Source organism: Aptenodytes patagonicus, chromosome 2 (assembly GCF_965638725.1).
Source record: "Aptenodytes patagonicus chromosome 2, bAptPat1.pri.cur, whole genome shotgun sequence".
NCBI classification, from domain to species: Eukaryota; Metazoa; Chordata; class Aves; order Sphenisciformes; family Spheniscidae; genus Aptenodytes; species Aptenodytes patagonicus.
The window spans coordinates 82,174,365-82,196,181 of record NC_134950.1 but is presented as its reverse complement, the minus strand read 5'-3'; the positions used below and the strand labels follow the sequence as shown (position 1 = coordinate 82,196,181).

The following is a 21,817-nucleotide window of genomic DNA, read 5'->3' as shown; positions in this document are numbered from 1 at the left end:
TCATGATTGTCCCAAAGAATTCTCTGAAATAGATTTATTTTGTGCCTGATATGATTGCTGTAGCAAGTGAAGGTTAATGTGCCTGTCACCCCAAAAGGAATGGTAGGTGCAGTCATTAACGAGTGCCTCTCTGTCTTTTCTGTTAGTATCAATGGCTCAAATGCATTTCTGAACATCAGATTTGCTCCCTGTTATTTATCTGTTCTCCTTTTCTCCCGCAGCCTCCACGACTCCTTCCGAACAGGTTAACTTGTTTTCATTTGTGGCAATCATTTATCAATTTATTCTGAGAACTTCTACAGCCAATACAGAAATCCATTAAATCTATATAACAGGTTAATCTCAACTAATAATTACTCATTCATCTTGCTGGAAATACACATTTTCTTCAGCCCATTGCCAAGTCACAAGCCTGAGAAAAAAAGTGAAGTATTTAATCTGTTTTGTAAAGTTTGTTAATGACAAATTCTGGCTGACAGATTGAAAAATTAGGTCCACTGTGTTGGGGTGCATTCAGTTTAAAAAAGTGATTAACTATATGCCAAGCTGTCAAAGAAATTTTGCATGAAAAAAGAGAAGTTGTTAACATTATGCCTGTGCCCAATGATTTCATAATGTCCGTTTTAAATATACATGGAAAAAAATAAATCAGCAGCACACAGCCATTTTTAAAAAGTGGAGTTTTGAAACCATCAAAAGAGAAGCCTGAAACAGCTTTTTTACTCCCTCACACCCTCCCCCAATTTTTCCCCCTGTATCTTTGACCTTAAAAACACTTTTATTTTCCCTCTAAAATTTTAGTTACATCTGCTTGCTAATTGAATTGAACACAGACTTTGGCTTTCCTGAAGAGCTCCTCCTTATTCTTGCCCTCCCATCAAACCACGGTTGCATCCTGGGAGACTCTGTTTTCCAGTGCACCCGCATTTGCTGACACTGGTAGGTCATAGCCTAGGATGATTTAGAAGTCCCACACTTGCTAAATAATTCAACCTATTTTATGGCTATTTGCTTAATATCCCATTTCTGCAGAGTTGGTAAAGTGTCTGACAAAAGGTCAAATTGATTGCGCAGCTTCTCTCTGTTGAACTTAACTTCTGCTGCTCTCAGTGTATCTTCACTTCCGATTGATTTTCTTAATTCAAAAATTGACGCGAAAGGTCTTTTCTAATGAAAAGCGTGTTTGTCAATATTCTCCACACCCTCTATGGATTTCTGTTACGTTTTTATTTTGATTACTAGCTCCTGACCTATTTATATTCTGGTTTGCTTGAAAACCCAAGTATTTGTTCTCCATACAAAATACATTTGCTCTCATCTTCTATATCGCACCATGCTCTTTGGCGAAAGGCGTAATTTCATTTTCAAGATCTTTTCGGGAGCAAATAGCAGCCTCATGTTACGAGACCAGTAGAGTGTTTTTATGTTCAGAAAGAGAACAAAAATAACCTGTTGTGAGCAGCAAGTCTTTATTCCTGGTCAGAGATCAATTCCCAGGTAAAAGGATGTATTTCTTCTTTGCTTTGTGACACAAAGTCAGACTTAAAAAGCCTTCTACTTGTTCAAAGTGACTCGGAGGCTGAAGAAGTGACACTATGTAAGACTGTGTATGACGCACAACGCTGCTGTGTGCTTGTTCTGCGGATTCAAAGTACCCCTTTGGTTCTTGAACTCTTTTTAGCTTGATAGAAAACCCATCATAATGTTTGATTATTACAAAGCTTCAGCATCACAGATGCTGAACTTTACCTGATGTTTGTATACATCATACAAGATGTAGCAAGTGAAACTGGGTTACAGACATTGTTTTGTGTTGTGGTGATGAATTATTTCTGTCGCTGATCACCACACCAGCAATGGAGTACACAGCTGTGATAACACATTTTCACATTCCATTTGTTAGTTCCAATATTGATTTAATCTTTTTCTGATACACCATTTTTTCCCTTGGACTTACCTTGCTATTAAATAAAGCAACTTTGAGGTTTCCTTTATTCGAAGAATAATTTTTAACTAAAAAAATCCTGTATTTGAAGGGAAAATAGCATACATTACCCAGTCCTCTAAGATTATATACAACCGAGCATATCCTCTCATTAATTTGGTTTTCCATGGTTCTGTATTGCCAGTGTGACAGGCAAGCTGTTGAGGTGAGATGTAGTATGAATGCACTTGTGACAGAAGCACCTGCCCTCCTTTCATTCCTTGCTGTTGTGCGAAATATTGGCCCAGAACAGCAGATCTCAGAATGGGGTTTCCTCTGCTAATGGAGAGGATCGTTCCTTACATGGGTACCATGCACCCCTTCTTCGTCAGTTCCTCAGCGTAATATTGCTAGTTAGGAAAAAAAGGTCTTTCACTCTCTATGATGTGATGTTTCTTTTTCTACTCCTCTAGTATTTTGAGCTAGCATTATGTGTCAGAAGGATGTGAAGTGAGACTTTGAACTCTGAATCGGCATGGACCATCAAATTTTGGTTGATCAGGAAATCTTTACTAGCGACTTCTTGAGTGAAAGGGAAGTGAGTTGGTAGTCTTCCTTCTTATCCTAATGCATTGTGTTCAGCATTGCTGGGCGTCTAGTGTATTTTTCTGATGCAGTGAACAGGCAGCTGATTTATTCTGGAGGACTTAACCGTCAGTGATGCCTATCAGTGCACTGATTTTCTTCTGGTTTAGCTATAGCAGTTCAAGATGGAATATTGTTAACAAATTACAGACCGCAAACTAGTCTCATTGGTGCTTATAGCAATAGAGCCATAAATGCACAGAGATGGTAGAAATAGAATATTCCTTTGGGGGGCAATTTCTCCAATTTCTCCTATTTTCACTGCACAGGTCAACAACTAAGATTTGAAAACAAGAGGGGAAAAAATTTCCCTAGCGTCATGGCTTCTGTGCCCCCTTTTCATGCTTGCATTAAAGCTTTTAAATAGTCTAGAGTGCTAAGTAGTATAGAATAGCATTGACCATTAAGCTTTGCCTATAAGAGGCAGGTGGTATGGGTTTCTTGAGATTAAGTTTATCTGTCAGGCCCCTGGTTCTGATGGTGACTAAATCAATGACAGAAAAAAATATGCAGATTACACTGTTTGGAATAGCCTACTTCTTTTTTGCCCTTTTTTTACCCATCCCACCTCTCTTTCTTTAATACAGTGCTCAGAGCAGCCTTCTGTAGCAAGGCTCTGCACAGACCAGGTGATGTTGCAGATATCCATGTTCTCTCCATGAATCTGGGATTCTCTTCAGTGTGCCTGTTTAGCTACGGTTTCCACTGACATTAGCAGTTTATCCAAGATGGATTTGTTTCTATTTTGTTAGCATTTGTAGAAGGATGAGAAGGTGGGTGCGTGAATGGTCCCTTTTGGACAGGGACAAGGGAAAACGGGAGTTATAAAAGAGTAATTCTAACTTCAGATAGGAAAGGAAAATAGGAGATACAAGTCCCCAAGGCTGGGGCAACAAAATATAATCCCATCTACTTTCTATTAATGCTGCAAAATATAGACAGCAGCAGAAATAACTACTCTGTATGATCTAAAAATCAGGGGTAGTCAGAAATTAGGTGGCAGCCAAGTCAATTACCAAGAATGAAGCTAAAATTGTACATGTGATATGAAGCGATTCCAGCATCTGCATTTACCAGTCTACCCATAGCTCTGTCACTGTCGGACACCTGCAGGTTTCACTGTGGCAGCTGCTTGCCATTTCCACTACATCTAACCCTCCTTTAAGGGTTTGCTGTTTGCTGGTCATTTCCATCAGTATGAGAGGTATTTATGAACCCTATAAATGGGACTGCTTGTCAGTCTAGGAATGATAAAACATATTGCCTCCAGATTACCAATTCTGAAAATGAAGCTGGCTGAAGGTAGCAGGGGAAGTGTTTTCATATTGCAAATGGACACGTTAGTATGCCTATTTCTTAGCAAAATCGTAAGATGTTTCATACTGCTTTTAAAACAATCAGCACAAAAAATAAATAGAAATGAATTCTCAGGTATCACAAGCACAGGCTCCACAGCAGGAAAACAGCTGAAAGGAGAAAAGCTGTTATGTGGATAAAAGTAAATTTTGGCAAAAGGCAAAATCCTTTTTCTTTTTTCAGAATTCACCTGCATTTTCAGTGTTTGACTTTAATCATACTGCCCCAGCAGATCACACTTCCAGATTTGATTGTCGTGAAGGATAGCCTTACTTTTAAAACAGAAAACATGACATACAATTAGTTAAACTGTGTAGCTATTAGAAATCTGGTAAGAAACTTCCAATGAACTTTTTAAATTGCAAATCTTTATTTTCAAAAAGGTTCTGAACAATATATCCAGAAAATCCTTTTGTAACTCAGAGAAACCACCACTAACCCAATTAGTTGGCATTTAAGTAGAGTACTTCCATAAGCATTAGCTCTCCATGGTAATTCTAGTTGACCTAAAACTGTTCCTACCAGAATCAGAGTGAGTTTTACTTCTGGTTTCCAGAAAGTCATGGAAGTGCCCAACCCTTCTCAAATTATTTTGTTTCCTACTGTCTGACTTAAAAGCGGCTCATACTCTGCAAAATTCTTGCTGGGTGTTGAAAAACTTTAAGGAATATTTACAAAGCTGATAGAAGATGATAGGAAATGTCTTGGTAGCCTTTTAACAAAGTTGGTTAGCAAATCTTCAAGTGCTTAGGCATGTTCTCCTCTTTCTTAATGTTACTGAATTGGTTATTCTCACAGACAGTGAAACAGAAGAAGTCTTAAAGATTCTGTGGCCTGTAATATATTTTTAAAAGAATTCTGCTATTCATTAGTGTTGCAGAACATAAAGAGCAAAAGTTGGTGGAAATAAGTGCTAATACTACTGTCTATTTAGACCCCGAGAAAGGCTTTCTTCATTTATTATGCAAGAACAAAATTCCCTGCTTACACTATTTGCCTGAGCTGAGTAAGTATGTCATGGAAGAGAAATGGTAGGGATCTGCAGAGCCACCATGCACAGTATCGCACAAAACCCTTACTTGTTCTTAAGAGCGGTCTTCCCCACGGGGTTACCAAATCAAGAGAGAAACATAAGTAAAACACAGTAAGAGACTGTGACACAGGCCTGAGCTTCTGACAAACATCTGAGGTTTTGCAGTACTTGCAGTGCTACTTCATGGTAACTTTAATGTCACAAGCCAGAAAATGTTAGTAGAGAAAAGGGAAAGATTCTTGAGTAATCTCTGTCTGCATAGGTGTAGATTGTCAAGCAGAGGAACAGCTAAATGTGCCTTAGAAAGGGTTTAGTAGGAAAAAAACCCCACACAACTCAGTATAGAAACCACTACCAAATTAATCCAGTAAATATTTGCATGACTTTAAATGAAATAATCTTATTTCTGCTTTGTACAGCAATTTATCCTGCGCATGCATCCTGTTGGCTCACTAGACACATTAAGGAGAGCACAAGCTAACCCTTAATTCTGGCCTTAGTCCGGCTGCCTTGAAATGTTTACAGATTTATCTCTTCTGAAAAACATAGATTTGAATATTGATGTTTTTCATTCAAATTGTGAAGAATCCACCTAGTCACTACACTCTTGATGTTTGGAGATATTTGAAATGATACTTGAAGAACCAGTGTGAAAAGGATGGGAATGTGCATTTGTGTAGATGAAAGCAAGGTTGTGGATCTTAGCATAAAAACGCCGAATTGTGCTTCAGAGATACCGTTCACGCGCTGCATAAGCAATAGAAAAATCCTGCACCTAACCTCCTTTCTCAGTATACCAACTTAAATGCCATTTTCCTTGAGTAAGTATTACTGGAAAGCCTAAAATACGTTAGAAGATTTCCTTCTACTTCTCCCTGTCCAAACTCTCAAAGTTTGCCCAGCTTCAGTATACAAGAAGTCAAACATCAACAGAGCACTTAAGGATTTGATCAATTTTAAGTGTATAGGAATTTTTGTGATTCAGAAAAAGTATGTCTTCTAATGACAGGAAGGGTATATGGGTTTGGAATGAAAACAGTTTTCTTCCACTTTCATCGATCAGTTTTCTGAGATAGGATCCCTTTATATACAGATAGCAATCTGTACAAATGTCAAATTATTGAACAGCTCTTTCACGAATATGTGGCAATCCATTTTAATACCAATCATTGATCTTGGCAATGAGAGTGAAATCCCTTTGAATTTTATCGTTAGGTTAAATTTCTCTATTAAATATACTGCAAAATTGCGTGTGTGTTGTGCACTGCTGCAATAAATGCAATGCCGATATAGTACCTGTTTTCTTATTTTTTCACCAGAGCTTTCCTGGGTCGGTGATGCGTATTAGCACATTGAAATGAAACAGGATGGCCATTCACAGTACTTCAGTGAAAGAGAACATGCTCAGACTGCTGTGTAATTAACTACCCCTTGGAGATACTATTTCATGCGGAGTAGATTTTCTTCTATTAAATTGCCATTTATTTGTGACCTTTAATGTATCATAAACAGTCGTCTTTCTAGATCCTAGGCAGCAATGGAGAACAACAATAGAATTGTTGCGTTGCTCTCCTTAAATGACGCTTACAGGTTGGCAGAGTTACAAGGAAACTAGTAGGTTTGCCATTCAGGAGCTGAAATAAAGGGATTTACAACGTAATTTTCCATCCTTTGCCCCCAGCAAAATTTTACCTCCTTGAAATTTTAGTAATACAGTTATCTGTTGAGTTTTCCCCTTCCCAAAGTTTCTGGGAGAAGTAGCCGATTGCGTCCTCTTTTTTATTAGTATTGCATTGGCCTCAGTAGGCGTTTAAAAAAAGTTTCTAATGCTAAACCTCTGAACCTACTTAGCTACTTTCTGTTTCTTCCCTGTGTCCCCTTTTGGGGGGAAGTTGAGAGCAACCCCTGTACTTACATCTGCCCCAGGGAGTGCGGGTAAACCCAGGGAAGGTTGGCAGAAGCTGAGTCAGCGTTTTTTTCCCTTCAGACCCTGAAATGTCGCTCTTCCTTCCTCAGTGCGTATACTGTGTCCTATAAAATCAAGCAAAACTGACCTCAGCTTCACTGTGACATTTCGAGAGAAGACTCTTGAAATGTGCACTGAAATTCTGTGACTCCCGATCAGTAATGGCAAATATTAATGGTAGCAGATGTCAGGTACGTGGTCATTGTGGTTCAGAAAAGGGGGGCGGCTCTTTGTAAGTAGAAAGGAGCCGTTTCTGTCAGATCTGGATTGCATATGGAATTTAAAGAAAAGGCTAAAATGCAAGCCTGTAGTGCAATCCTTCAGCCTTTTACTTAAACGCTGGCAGCAAATAATGAAGGCTGTGTGCTATGACTTTTTTTTTTAATTAAAACGGGTATAATAATCACATTTAGTTTCATTAAAAACATCAGGAAGGGAAGGGCTCATCTTGGAGGCTAAGCTGATAGTTTATTCACATGAGGTATTTGAATACGAAGCTCGTATTTATGTGAAAGGGAAGGCTGTTTTTCCTGACAAGTTCTTTGCATTCAAAATAATTGAACAGTTGTTTTCCTCCGGTGTCCAGATCGCACAGGTGTTGACCAACTGAAACGCGCAGACCGAATAAGGCACTTCAGCAAGAAATCCTCAGAAGCAAGTTAAGTCTTTTTGACTTCAGCAGAATAATTGAATTACTTAACCATTTGCACCGCGCCCAAGAACGATAGTGATCTTTTACAGGGGTACTTACATCTGCAGGCGTCTTGCATGGGGTTGTTGGAATTTGTCATGAATATTGCTCGTGCCTCATTTCCACCTTCGGCATCTCGACCCTTGACCCGAGACCCCTCGGGCTTCGGGGTGTGTGAAGAGCCTTGCTGTGTTCAGCGGGAGTAATCCTGCACACGAAGTTGTTACTCCTAGCGGGGGTTGGAGCCTTGGAGTTGTCCGCGCTGGAGGCCAGGCCAGGCCAGGCGTTTAGCCTTTAGCTTTTAACCTTGCCATTTATTGCTATACACGCTTCTGAAAATTGGGAGTGTGAGTTAGTTGTATTTTCTGGGCGCCTGCATATTTAACACAAAAGTTTCATAGCTGCAGGTCGTACAGTCTGCAAAGCAGAAGTTTAAAAGAAAAAAACACACCAAACTACGCCCCCAAATCCAATGTTCTGTATTATAAGAGACTGGTAAGCCAAAGAACGTGGGGTTTAACTAATTCAGTGTGAAGTTATGCTATGCTGAGATTCTGTAGTAGCATATCGACTTCTACTCTCAGTTAGAAAACCTAAATAAATATACATACGTATGAAGATTGATCTGCCCTCGGGGGGGGGGATGCTGAAAATCTATGGCAGGGCGACGGGCAGGGGCCAGCAGCATCTGCTCGGCGCTGTGCTTCTGCCGACCGGGCTGCGGTCGTCGCTTCTGCTCGAAGGCCGGTTCCCGGCCCCGTGTCGGCGAGGGGTGTTTCCCGGCCACCCCAGCCGCGATCGCAGCGGTGCGGCCGCGGCGCGGCCGCGGGGTCTGTTGGGGGGGCGGGGGGGGGCGCGCAGGCAGCGCGCAGGGTTGCGGGGGGGCCGGCGGGGGGGCGGGGCCTGCGGTGATGAGGTGTTGCATGAATGAGGGCGATGGGGGGCTCGGCCCGCCGTTGCCATGGAGACCTTTGTGCCCGGCGGAGCGCGCCTCCCCCCCTCCCCCCCCCCGGCCGGCCTGCCCCGCTGGGCCGGCGGCAGCTGCCCGCGGCCGGGCCTCGCCTCCTGCCCGCCTGCCAGCCTCGGCGTGCCTCGAAAATACAGAAAAGCAGCGGAGGGGGCCGGTTTTTGTTGCTGCTGTCGGCTTTCCGAGCGTTCAGAATGGCCGGCAGCGTTCGCCGGCTCATTTTTTTTTCAAGTTTCTTTTTGTAAGTGGTAAAGGGGGGGGGGGGGGATAAAATGACTAGACCTGCTTGAGCTGCTGCTCCGGAGAGGAGGGAGACCCGGCTCGGCTTTGAGGAGACTTCCCAGAGCGAGTGCTGAAGCGATTAAGGAGATTAATTTACAAGTGGGCGACAAAGGTAAAGAGTTAAAGATGGGTCGCTTGTTTGGGGTCGCTTTGTAATTTGTTCGAGGTGAAACGAGAGGTTTCGCGAGAAGGTATATAACTTGTTTTAAAGGTCACTGCTGAATGGCTTAGAAATATTTTTGGACCTCAAAATGCTTTAAATCTGGTTACACGAGGACATGTAGGTAGCATAATTGCTAGACTTTAAAGTCCACGGGAAATGCTGTCTAACTCGTGGCTGGTGGGTTTTGGTCGGGTCTTTTTCTTTTTTTAAAAACAGAGTTCTTGGCTTAAAAAGAGAGAAATGGGTGCTTTAAAGTCCATTAAAGGCAAGAAAGTAAATGTTACTCGTTAGTGGAAGTGTCTTGTCTCCCCAAAATGCTTCATGTCCTTCTTCGGCAACACTTTATTTGGCTCTGGTTGTTTCTTGTTTCAACTTGTCTAAAACAAAGATTTCAGAAAATCAGCAATTCCACTGAGATAAAATAATTTAACAGGCTAATCTTTCTTGTGCAAAAGTTTATTTTTGTAGATGCATGTTTTGAGCGTACAGACCTGTTGCTTTTTACTTTTACCCTAGAAAATGTTCTCTATAAATACGATGTACTCAACTGTAGTGATATCTTTTTTTCAGATTATAGTCTTAAATAGGCGAGAATGGGATTTGCATCTCTTATAATTATGTTTAACCTCTAAGTCTTTAGTAAGCTTTTCAGGTAGATTTTTTGTGTAGATGGGTCAGCTAATTTGAAATTCGTTATAGAAGATTAGTGAAAATAATGCGTGGTTATGACCTCCTAGTTTCATCTGGTGCTGCTCAGGTCCCAGGGAAATGTGACTGACTGTTCAAGGGATTAAATAAATGAACTTCATGTGGAAGTCAGTTATGTGAGAAAGTCCCAACAGCCTTTTCTGACACAGATCTCTATACTTGTTAAGGTAACAGTTTATTTACTAGTTTGGTCTTTTGGTTGAATTCAAGTGAAATATCTAAAATGTAAAAACACACCCCTACACCCCCCACCCCCCGGTGTCTAGTACTTCCTACAAAGAAAAAAAAAAAAAGGGGGGGGTTTAGAGCAGATTGATTTTACATACTATTCGTGACTCAAGACACTGCAGGAATATGTTATTGTGGAGTAATACTGTTTACTAGGCGATTGCATTTGTCAGATTAAATGAATAAGCATGTACCTTCCCAAAGTCCATAACAAAGGAAACATATGACTTTGAGGGAATTCTCTTCTGATATAACCATAACTGTTAGTTTTTATTAGTTAAAATTGGAAACAAAAGATTTTCTAGATCAAACTAGTTCAATCTTAAGCTAAGGGCTGGGGGGGTTTTTTGGTGTTTTTTTGTGTTTTTTTTTTTTTTTTTAACGTGTATTCCAGAGTATTCAGCATGAAAAAAAATCTTACTTCAGATGCTCTGATCTTTAATAGACCAATAAAACTAATTGCTTAAAGATTAGGAACTAATTTTATTTAAAAAAAAAAAAGTTTAGTAAAACTAATTCAATGTTTGACTAGCGCTCAGTAGTTTAAATGCTTTGCGTGATTGATTCAAGCTTGTTCCTAGTTGATCCAACTAGTCATTTTAACTAGTTTGTACCACTAGACTGATTTTAATAAGACTGCCTAACTTGTTATGTGGTACTTTTGAGTTGACTGTGGTGTCGTAAAGCATGCTTATTACTGTGGATTCTTTCAGTAGCTTTCTAATTGCATACAATTTAATTTTAGTGGCTTCTAAGTCAAGTGTCCAGAAACTTGTTACCTTCCTCTTCTCCACTCTAAGATGGGCTGCGTAAAGACCCCAGTTAGTCTTGGCTGTGGGAAGAACATTAAAGTGACTGTGAAATAGTTATGAAGTGACTCATGAATCCCATGGTGGCAGAGCACTACCTGAAGTTGTTTCAGCACTTAATTCCAGTCTCCTTTTCTGAGTCAGGTGTAAAAATAAAAATTCAGTGAAGTCCCTAATAGAGTGTGCTCTCAGTGGAACCTCCTGTGGTTGATAAGTATTTCAAGAAGCTGAAAGTTAGTGATACATTTTAAATGCACTGCTAAGCTGAGATACTTCATGGTTCTTTGCATACACATTTGCATTATTCATTTGTGCTGTGCAGGTAGATAGTGGGCCAAATCTATCTTTAGTATTACTCCACTGATTTCTGAGTAACTGGACTAATTCAACCATATGTATACATCTTGATTTTTTGGAAGTTCAAGGCAAAGTCGGAATTACTTCAGTGATTTTATTATACAGGTTATAGTTGTTTATGTACTAACTAATGATGTTCAGTAGCTTAGGCATTCTTTCATTAAAATAATTGTAAGCAGGAGGTATAATTTATTTTTTTTCTATCCTTTTTCTGAGAAAAAAAACCCAAACTGTGTTTAGTCTTCTAGTTGCTGAATCCTAAAGTGACTGACAGACAATAAAACAGCTTTCTGTCATTGGTAAAAATTCATTCTAATAACCTACTAAAGTAGAAGGACTTGACACACTTTTTGTAGCATGATACTTAAAGCAGAAACTCTCCCTCCACGTTTTAAGCAGCCTTCCATACAGTGGGTCCATAATACTAACACGTGCTACACTTGTGTGTGTGCACTGTTGTGGTTTAACCTCAGCCGGCAACTAAGCACCACACAGCCGCTCAATCACTCCCCCCCAGTGGGGTGGGGGAGAGAATCGGAAGGGCAAAAGTGAAAAAACTTGTGGGTTGAGATAAAGACAGTTTAATAAGTAAAGCAAAAGCTGCGCACGCAAGCAAAGCAAAACAAGGAATTCATTCACTGCTTCCCATGGGCAGGCAGGTGTTCAGCCATCCCCAGGAAAGCAGGGCTCCATCATGTCTAACGGTTACTTGGGAAGACAAACGCCATTGCTCCAAACGTACCCCCTTTCCCCCTTCTTCCCCCAGCTTTATATGCTGAGCATGACGTCACATGGTATGGAATGTCCCTTTGGCCAGTTTGGGTCAGCTGTCCTGGCTGTGCCCCCTCCCAGCTTCTTGTGCACCTCCAGCCTTCTCAGTCGGTAGAGCATGGGGAGCTGAAAAGTCCTTGACTAGTGTAAGCACTGCTTAGCCACAACTAAAACATCGGTGTGTTACCAACATTGTTCTCACCCTAAATCCAAAACCCAGCACTGTACCAGCTACTAGGAAGGAAATTAACTCTATCCCTGCCGAAACCAGGACATGTACATATGTGAATACATATGTATACAAACTGTACTTATATCTGTACTTTAAATATATTAGGGACTTGCTTTAACCTATGAGGAGAGGCAGAGGTAACAGAAAATGGTAAGCCCTGATCTAACAGCATGCACTAGATTTAAAATGCTGACACGGGGTAGGCCGTTCAGATGGCAGAGTACATAATACATTTGATGAAAGCTACTATCCCTACATTTAAATCTGGTATATGAAAGCGGTTATTGTTTTGGGTTTTTTTTTGGGGGGGTGGCGTCTTGATTTTATTTATAATTTTTAGTACAGATTGATGTTGTAGGAAATAATTGGGATAATTTTAATGAGAAATTTAAAATTTTTTTTTGAGATCCAAAGAGATCCTTTCAGAAAACTCTTAGCATGGGGTTCATGCTGTTACAAATAGTTTCTGCCAGAGGTCAAGACCTTTGTACGACATTCTTGGAATGGTCATTCCATTAATTGGCTTTTGAAAAAGCTAACCTGATAATTAAAGCAAGAACTTCATCCTCCCAGCTGTGAACACATGCAACACATCTCTGTCAATCTTGAGTGCCACAAAACTGTGCTGTTTTAAGGATCTGGAAGAAAAAGTAGTTGGAAACACAACTACATGTCAGTTGAAGTAAGGCTCTCCTTAACACACCCTGCATCTAACGCTTTCTAAGGACGGTGCGTATGGCTGAGTTATTCAGCAAAGGTCCTTGATTTTATGGCAGTGTGGTGCAGCAAATCAGAACTTGGGAGTCGATGAGAAAAACACCTATATATTTAGTATATTACCTGGGAATTATCACAGTTGTGTATAATTTGTATTTAGACCAGTTCTAAAAGTTTTATTCTCAGTGGACTAAAACATGTTGAAGCCAAGTAACTTACGCTGCTTTAGAAGTTGTCAGAGAAGCTAAGGGTTGGGACACCTCTCCCTTCTGTGCTAGAACAGGCTGTGAAAGTCTATGGAGACTGCCATAAGCATTCATTGACGGTTTCTGCTAAAACTGTAGGCAGAGAAGTAGTATCTATTTGAACTGTTGAGTTATAACATTAAATCATGTGGTGATCAACAGTCACTCGGACAGTCATCATCATGTTGTGGGGTTTTTTTCCTAGTTGTGGCCTCAATTTTCCTGGTAGTGATGAATACTGATAATTTTTGTTTAAAGGAAAACTTGCATTCTTCTAAATAGTGTTATCACAGAGCATGTGTGTGCTATGTGTTAAGATATTTTGATTGTGTAATAAATTAATACTGATTATTACCATTCTCTTAGGGTTGTACAAGTGTTGTGTAAGGGTATCTACATCTGGAGTGGCAGCAAATAGTTCATTTGGAAACTGAGGGCAGATGCCTTTGCTTTCTAGTACATACAGGCTCTCATTCTGACATATGCATGGGGCTATTTCAGCTGAAGCATGTACTCATTCCTTGTTAGTCTTGCATGAACAGTGGCTAGAAGATGATGTTGGCTGCCACGGTGAGAAAAAGGTAGACTGCTTGTCCAGCCTGCAGGATGGCCCAGCAGACTATATAGGAAGTAACAGCATCTTCATTATGGCCTTGATTGTGCAGTTGCTCATTTCTATTTTGTGAAACCACTACACAATTGGAATTGGTGGTAAATCTGAGGTCTAACATGGTTGAGTTAGCCTCTGCCGCTTGACACTTCACTCTTTTTTTTTTTTTAAGTGAATTTTTGGTAATCTTATTTTAACAGGCAGTTCTCTCTTGATTTCTTAGCTGAGCTGACTTGGTCCAGTACTGAGTTTGCTTTTCTGTGTTTCCAACTCTTTCAACTTCTTAAGTGCCAGAGTTTGTGAATGTGCAAAAGGGACATGCCAAAACCTGATACAAATTCTCTTGCATAAAGGATTAAGATTAATCCATCATCGATAATATCAGAGGGGTGCTGTTGACTAAAATGTAGATAACAACATAAAAGCACAGAGGTGATATTACACACTTGTTTTCTGCTGTTATTTTAATGGCTTAGCTTCAGAAGGGTCAATATTTTATCACTGGGCCCAGTCTAGCATGAGCCTTCTAATGCTTTTATCTTTTAGGCTGTCAAAGCTGTTAGTTCTCACAAGCTGGCCTTTAAGCAATAGAAAAGTCAGCCTGTTGCTAGAAACCTCTAACTTGGAAAATCTCAGCAATTCTTCTCCCCCAAGAGGTGATTAATTGTCAATAAATAAAGATGAATTAAAATAAAAAGATCTGCTAGCAGGGATTTTAAACAAACAAACAAAAAACCCCAACAAAGACCCAACAAACACGTTGGCAATTTTTTCTTCTTTTTTCTTCAAGGTTGCAGTGTTCCACGTCTGCCCTGCCCTGATTTCAGATTAGATTTCTTTTGGCTCCACAGCTGACTCTCCCAGCAGGCTTTGGATGTGCTAAAAATTTAATAGCCAAATTTCAGATTGAGAGTCAGGCATCGAAAATGCTCAAAAGCAAGTTCTTACCTTTGTGCTTGGGCTGTGCTCCTTTTCTCCAGCTCACTCTGCACAGCGTCTCGGTTATTTTTCATTGTCTGTCTTTCCCTGACAGTCAAAGCCATTATCTGTGCACGGCCCTATACTCCTAGGCTACGACTCTCTTATTTTATTCTAGTATTTTCTTTTTTTTTCTAATCAAATCAATGATATGCAGTGAAAGCTGGAACAAGTTCTCAGGTGGTTTAAAATGAGGTATCAAGATCTACCGAAATTAGTGGAACTTGGCTGATGTAGAGGAGGTAAGTCTGTGTTGGATTGCTTTATGGTACCCTTGTAGCTGTGGAAGAGACTTACCTGAGCTTCTGGAATTCAGAGGTTTTTTTGTGCTTTTGCTGAAACTAAGTTACACGGCTGCTTTAAGTAACGTCAGACATAGTAAACTAAACAACATACTGGCATATCCTGTGGAGGAGGTGAAACGTCACCAGCTTTATCTACATAAATTGTGTTTGAAATAATTTGCTCAGAATGATGTGATTAAAGGAGGAAAAAAAGTTCGTATGTAACCTGTGAAAGCCCTTGGGCTTTCATAAATAATTTTACAGCATCCTGATCATATTTGTTGCCTTCTAAACAGTCATAAGGTTAGACATTGCACTGGAAAGGCATGTGCTTGACATTCATAAAGCTTCAAATGCTGAAATACTTTTGGTTTAATTTTTACCAAGCACAGATGCCTAAAAAGTCATTCCCAGTAAATGATATGGTGGTGCTGGGATTGGATGAATAGCTTGCTTTCCCCAAACTATTAATTGAACAAATATCTAGAAAAGAATTTAGAGTAGTTTTATTTTAATATAATTGTTCTCATACAAGATTAATACTACATATGAGTACGGAGTAACCCCTGCATGAATCATATTTCCTTCTTCATAATTCTTTTCTGCCTCAGTTCACTTTAAGCCTATATGCTCTGGTGCAGCAATGCTATGTAATTTTCGTCAGAAATAATAGAGCTTCTGTAAGAGAGGCTGTGTATTCACTACCAAAATATGAAATGTAGTGAAATTGTAGTTCTAGAGATGGGGAATTTTCTTCAGCAATAACATAATGGAGTATATAGATTTCTCATTCATTTTTGTCGTAGGACTTAGGCTTTAGATATTTCTCACATCCATTTTTAGGGAAGGTCACAATATACCTGCAATCTCCCGTTACTACAGATTGCCAGCACATTGGTGAATACAGCCATCCATGGTTTTTGGTTTTTTTGTTTTTTTTTTTTGACTGTTGCTCTAATTTTGTTTCATAGATGAAATAACTACTACTTTGTTAGCTTTTCAGCTATAATTTTGCTATTGCTTTAAGTACCCTATGTACTTTATTTCTAAAAAAAAATTACCACCAAAAAAGTTTACTTTTTTTTAGTGTATCTGTAAGTGGGTTTTTCAAGTGCCGCTGTCCCTCTTAAATAAGCTTCTGCAGTTGTTTAAAAGCCCATGTATATATACATACAGTGCAGAATTACATAAACAATGATATCAAAATTAGCCTTGTCAAAATTAGCTCTGCATTTAAACAGGAACTTTATCTAGAACATGCATCTATACACTCTCCCAGTGTTCATCGCACAAGGCGCCTGTCTTTGAAGAATGACGTTTTACACAACAATATTCCTAACAAACTTACTTTCACAGTACCTTTTACTTTGACAATCTGTGTTATTTTCACTGCATTTAATAGTAATTTAAAGTATGTCTTAAAATTAGTATTAAATTATCGTAATGAACCTGTGTAGCATATCATAAATAAGTTGTTTCTAATATTGTAGGAGCTGACTGGCATATATTGTAAAAAAAAAAATTGGTGCACTGAGGACTTGCTGTAAATCAGACGTGCATTAATTTGTTCTGAGGAGCCAAACTATCCCTTTCAGTTGACCGAGTAGGCCAGAACTTCATTTGCTTTGTAGCTGTAGCTCTATGCTGGAGACCTAAAGCTAAGTCACGACTTCAGGGAGGGAGGGAGGGAAGGGGGAAACAACGTACAAATTCTTAAAAGGAGCTGGGGGTATATTTTTCATTTGGAGATCTAGCTCCGATATTGGTCCTTCCAACTAAAGGAAAAGGCTGTTCTTATTTCAACAGAGCAGTAAAAATATATAGACAGTCTCAAGCAAAGATGAAATCAGGAAGGGTTACAGATCCATCACATGTTGAATGAGACCCAAAGCACCTTTCCCGTGTCCTTGTATGCATCTCAATAGTAGGCTCCACTGAAATGGAATGGGTCGACAGACTGGGGAAAAGTTCGTCTTTTTCCTCTGGTCCATGGCAATACGCTATTTGGAGGATTACCTGAAAACATTCCTTAAAAGTTACAGGATTTCTTTTCATGGGTAAGCTCTTGTGATAACACCTTCCTGAAACTTGTATCTTTAGGCTATCTTCTTTAGCCTATCGTGGCAGGATTTTTTTTAAATTTGTCAGTTTATTCATGTGTCAGTGATGACTTGCATACAAACACAATAGCATTGCTTCAGAGCACATGCATTACACGTGTGCATTTCTCTCTTTGCAGAAAATGTCACCTGTATTAGTATCCTGGGAACACCAATAGTCTACTAAGTATACGAATTTATATATACCCTTGCCATCTGGAAAGACACAAGGCATCTCAGCCTTGTGAATATGCTTGATGGTATGCTAGGTGATGTTTGAAGAAAAACAGGGGGAATAACTTTGGCTGTGGCTCCTTTGTCATCCATTTTCCTGCAGGTGCATGCATTAAGACACAAGTGATAGTGTTTCATAGGATAAGATGCTTACTGTTTTAAATGGTAGCAAAATTCTACATACTTTGGACTGTAAGCCATTGTTACCGTATGTAGACGAGTAAGTTACAAAGCAGCCACCCATCACTTGTAAGTGCTCACAACAGCAGAGGATAGCAATGGTCAGCTTACAGTGCAACTCGAGGCCATTTCTGTTACTACCTGGATGTTCAGGTACCAGGGTAGTTAAGTTGGTTTGTACAGTGCAGTATCTGAGCTAAAAAATCTTGACATCCCTGACTTGAGTTTGCACTTCTGCGCTTTTCTAGAAAGTACAAGTCCAGAAGCAACTTGAGAAGTTTGGTTAGTCTGCTAAGCAGCCAGCATTTCTGGGAGTCAGGTGAGGTTACTTCGCAAGCTGGATCTAGTCCTTGGAGTGCTGACTGGCTGCCTCCAGCATAGCATATGTAAGTTACGGGTCAGTAAAAGTGTATTAAGGATACCAGGAGGGCATGCCAAAGGGGATGCTGTACGAATTTTTACATTTGTTCTCAAGCAGTTTGCGTATATGCAGCCCATGTTTTGGTTCAAAAGTACAGGACTGACAAGGAAACAGTCAGTTGTTATCGTAATCCATAATAAATGACAGCAAGTTGAGTAAGGGATATGTGTCCAAGATACCATGCAAGCACAAACCTATCCTTAGGGCAGCTGTCAAAATCATATTGGGGTTGTTTAAGTGTTCTCATATTTAAAGTGTTTCCATGGTTGACCAGACCATTGTGGGAGTCTCAGGCAGTTGGGCGGGTGTCTGTTCTGGCAGGCTGCAGGGTGGCCTTACTTCCATTAGGTCTCCTGACTCTGAGAGTTGTCTTCTGTGGCTTATGCAGCTTTCAGAAACAACATTTTCTTTGATGTTACTGTCGCTTTTGTTTTTTACCAGGAATAAAGCTTGTTGTATTGGGAGTAACCAAGTGTGGCAATGATTCAGGCAGTGCCGCACCACTTTTTCTTCTCTTAAGCTTTTGCTCTGTGTTGGCTCCTGCCATTCTGGCCTGTTGTGGAAGAAGCTTGCTAAGTTCTCAAAGGCTGCTCTGACTTAAGGGTGTCATTCTGTTATCTGACTCTATGTATTGAACCATATGGTATGTTTTTCATTAGGAATTGCATGAGCTCATCTAAAAGCAGAAGTTATTTTCTAACTAAATTCTAAGTTCTTTTTTGGTTATTGAAGTGCTTAGAAATTGCATGTATGGCTGTGGTAAATGCAATACTAGACATAAGTAGACTCATTTGCTCCTAAACAGAAATGCACACACAAATAGTACCTGCGCTCACCAAAGGGAGTGAGGCTTTATTTTGTCTGTATATGCACGCAGATTAAAGTGTTTTTTGTATATTTCTGATTTGCGAACTTTTTCCAAACAAAATATGATTTATTTCTTTATTTTTTATTATTTCAGATATTATTGAATCCCACTATTAGTTAGTGGGGTGCTACCAATCAGTGTTTTGAATGCTTAAAATCTCCTCTGATGTTATTTGACTGTCAGCATGCCTTTACCCTATTTCTTTCTGTAGTGTGTTCAGAAATCGTGGGGCTACTGCATGGCTTCATCCCGGACAGTCTGGCAGCAATAATCTGAACTGTTTCCTATTCTTACTTTGAGTTCTTTGGCATTGTCGTGGTTTAACCTCAGTCAGCAACTGAGCAAGCACCACACAGCCGCTCAATCACTCCCCCCCGGTGGGATGGGGGAGAGAATCGGAAGGGTAAAAGTGAGAAAAACTCGTGGGTTGAGATAAAGACAGCTTAATAGGTAAAGCAAAAGCCGCGCACGCAAGCAAAGCAAAACAAGGAATTCATTCACTACTTCCCATGGGCAGGCAGGTGTTCAGCCATCTCCAGGAAAGCAGGGCTCCATCACGTGTAACGGTTACTTGGGAAGAGAAACGCCATCACTCCAAACGTCCCCCCCTTCCTTCTTCTTCCCCCAGCTTTATATGCTGAGCATGACGTCACATGGTATGGAATGTCCCTTTGGCCAGTTTGGGTCAGCTGTCCTGGCTGTGCCCCCTCCCAGCTCCTTGTGCACCTCCATCCTTCTCAGTCGGTAGAGCATGGGAAGCTGAAAAGTCCTTGACTAGTGTAAGCACTGCTTAGCCACAACTGAAACGTCGGTGTGTTATCAACATTGTTCTCACCCTAAATCCAAAACCCAGCACTGTACCAGCTACTAGGAAGGAAATTAACTCTATCCCTGCCGAAACCAGGACAGGCGTCAGTGTTATACTACCTCAAAATGGAAGTGAGTTTGGGTAAATGTAAAGGCAAGGTGTCCAGACACTGGTTTCTGGAAATAACTTCTTCTGTTAATAAGTCGTACAATAGGGATGGCTGCGGCACAGCTGCAAGAGCGAGCAAAGAAACTGCCTTGTTGGCTGTGACCTCCAGAGAGACTCTGGATATCTGTTTGGACAAACTCGAAAAGGCTTTATGGTTAAACCTTTTGTCCTGCCAGGGCCTCCTGGCCCTATCTTTATGTTTCTATGACAGGAAACAGACTGAACCTAAGTTTTAATTAACACTGGTTCTTGAAAAACAGAAAAGCTGTCCATAAAATCAGTGGAATTCCTATTTGGACATAGGCCCATTCTCCAAGCTCTTACACAACCTACTTGTGCAAGTTCCTCTCTTTCCTTCCTTTAAACTTTTATTTGTAATGTTCATGGAATGGTTTAAAAGAATAATTAGCCATTCGGTTATCTGGGGGGAGAAATTAGATGCAGATTTGAGACAGTCAGTATAGGGACTTTGCATTTTCAGAGTGATTTTTCTATATGACAGAGTAGGTTTATTTAAAAAAAACCCATACTATTCCATCTAAAAATCAATATATCTTGGAAGGGAATTTGGAAAAATGAAATCCGTACATTGTAAAGGGATTGAAAGTGTTTCTGGGGATGGGAGCCTGGTCATTATTGTTTGCCAGCACTGTCCTTATTGCTTCAGGACACCTTTCTGTCATGACATATTTTTTATATATTATGGAATTAATGTTCGTTACAATTTTTGTCATTCACCTCATGCTGATCTCAGTTGAAGTTTTGAAAGACACACCAGTAAGGCACAGCACAACTGTGAAAAACAGTAAGTTTTGTTGTTTTCTTAAATTAGGTTGAAAACTGATTTTAAAAAAATCAGTTTGGCCCAGTTTACCAAAACATCTGCAGGATTCACGAACAGCTTGTTGGCTGAGCTCAACAGCAGGAGAAGCTGTAGTCGATCAGTTCTGCCCTCTTCAGCAGGTGTAATACCAGTTGATGGAAATTGCAATACATGGTTTCAGGGGACATGTGGATAATGTGTCCAGATGATAGCAACATTAACAAAGTATAGAAAAAAACATGGGCAGATGTTTGGCTTATTCTGTCTACATGGTTACATGTACTTAAATTCACTCTAATGAAGTTTATCTACTGTCATGTTGTGGTTTGCTCTGTTACAGAGAAGGATTTTGTGGTAGGCTGCTAATCTTACAAAATAGTCCACCTGTTGCAGCAGCCAGTATTTTGCAGTGTCTTAGCTGCAGATTTTTTGACCTTTTTTAAAAATCTTTCTTTCCAAATGTATTTGAGTGTTAGGTTTGTCCACAGTGGGATGAATTGCTGTGTGGTTTTAACATATAGCAGGTTATTCTTGCAGTGAGACTGGATGCTTCAGACCTTCACAGACAGAAAGAAGATAAATTACACACTTTTCAAACTTCACCCTTAGATAAACCTAGAGGCTTTTTTTTTTTAACTGAATGATTTTTACTTTTGCTTTTGGTTTTGTACTGTGTGTGCCAGGAGTATAGTCAATTCTGAAATTACTGAAATAGAACGTTGACTAAACTTGATCAGTAGAATATTAAAATACATGAGTAATTTTAAAAAAAATATTTAGTCATATTGTGAAATTATGAGTCATTGTTCTTCAGGTCCGTTTATGTATAAATGAAAGTGGTGTTGAATCCAGCTATCCTGTAATCAGAAGGTCCTGTTGTCAGTATACAGATATGGCTAGAGCATCCCATGTCTCTTATCTGCTCCAGTCTCTTCTCTCTTCATTCCCACTACTAGAACGCTTTAAAATTCTAAATCATCACGGCTTGCAAATTTAGATTCAGTGCTTTGTAAGATTAATTCAAAAATGTATCAAACTGTAATTTTGAAGCTGATGTGAGCATTTAAAGAAAAGGGGTTTTATCTGTTATTCATTTAATGCAGCATGAAATTAACATCCAAATCAAACAGCAACATTTTAGTAAAAAAGATCCAGCATCTATTATGAGTCCTCATTATTCCATATACATAGTAATATTTTCAAAGTGTAATTTTTTCTTCTTCCTAAGCTGCTTGAAATGTTTCCCTCTG

At 39.8% G+C, this 21,817-nt stretch overlaps 1 protein-coding gene across 4 annotated transcripts in view; it reads left to right on the top strand.

The window, feature by feature from the left end:
* CTNND2 (catenin delta 2) overlaps window positions 1–21,817 on the top strand; it is a 698,912-nt gene that overhangs the window by 224,533 nt on the left and 452,562 nt on the right. The window contains exon 1 of one of the 4 annotated variants that reach the window (XM_076330345.1): window positions 8,856–8,976. The exons of the other annotated variants lie outside the window; for them this stretch is intronic. The gene's annotated coding sequence lies outside the window, so the exon portion shown is untranslated. Of the gene's footprint in view, window positions 1–8,855; window positions 8,977–21,817 lie in introns of those variants that run through there. 4 annotated transcript variants of the gene reach the window in all.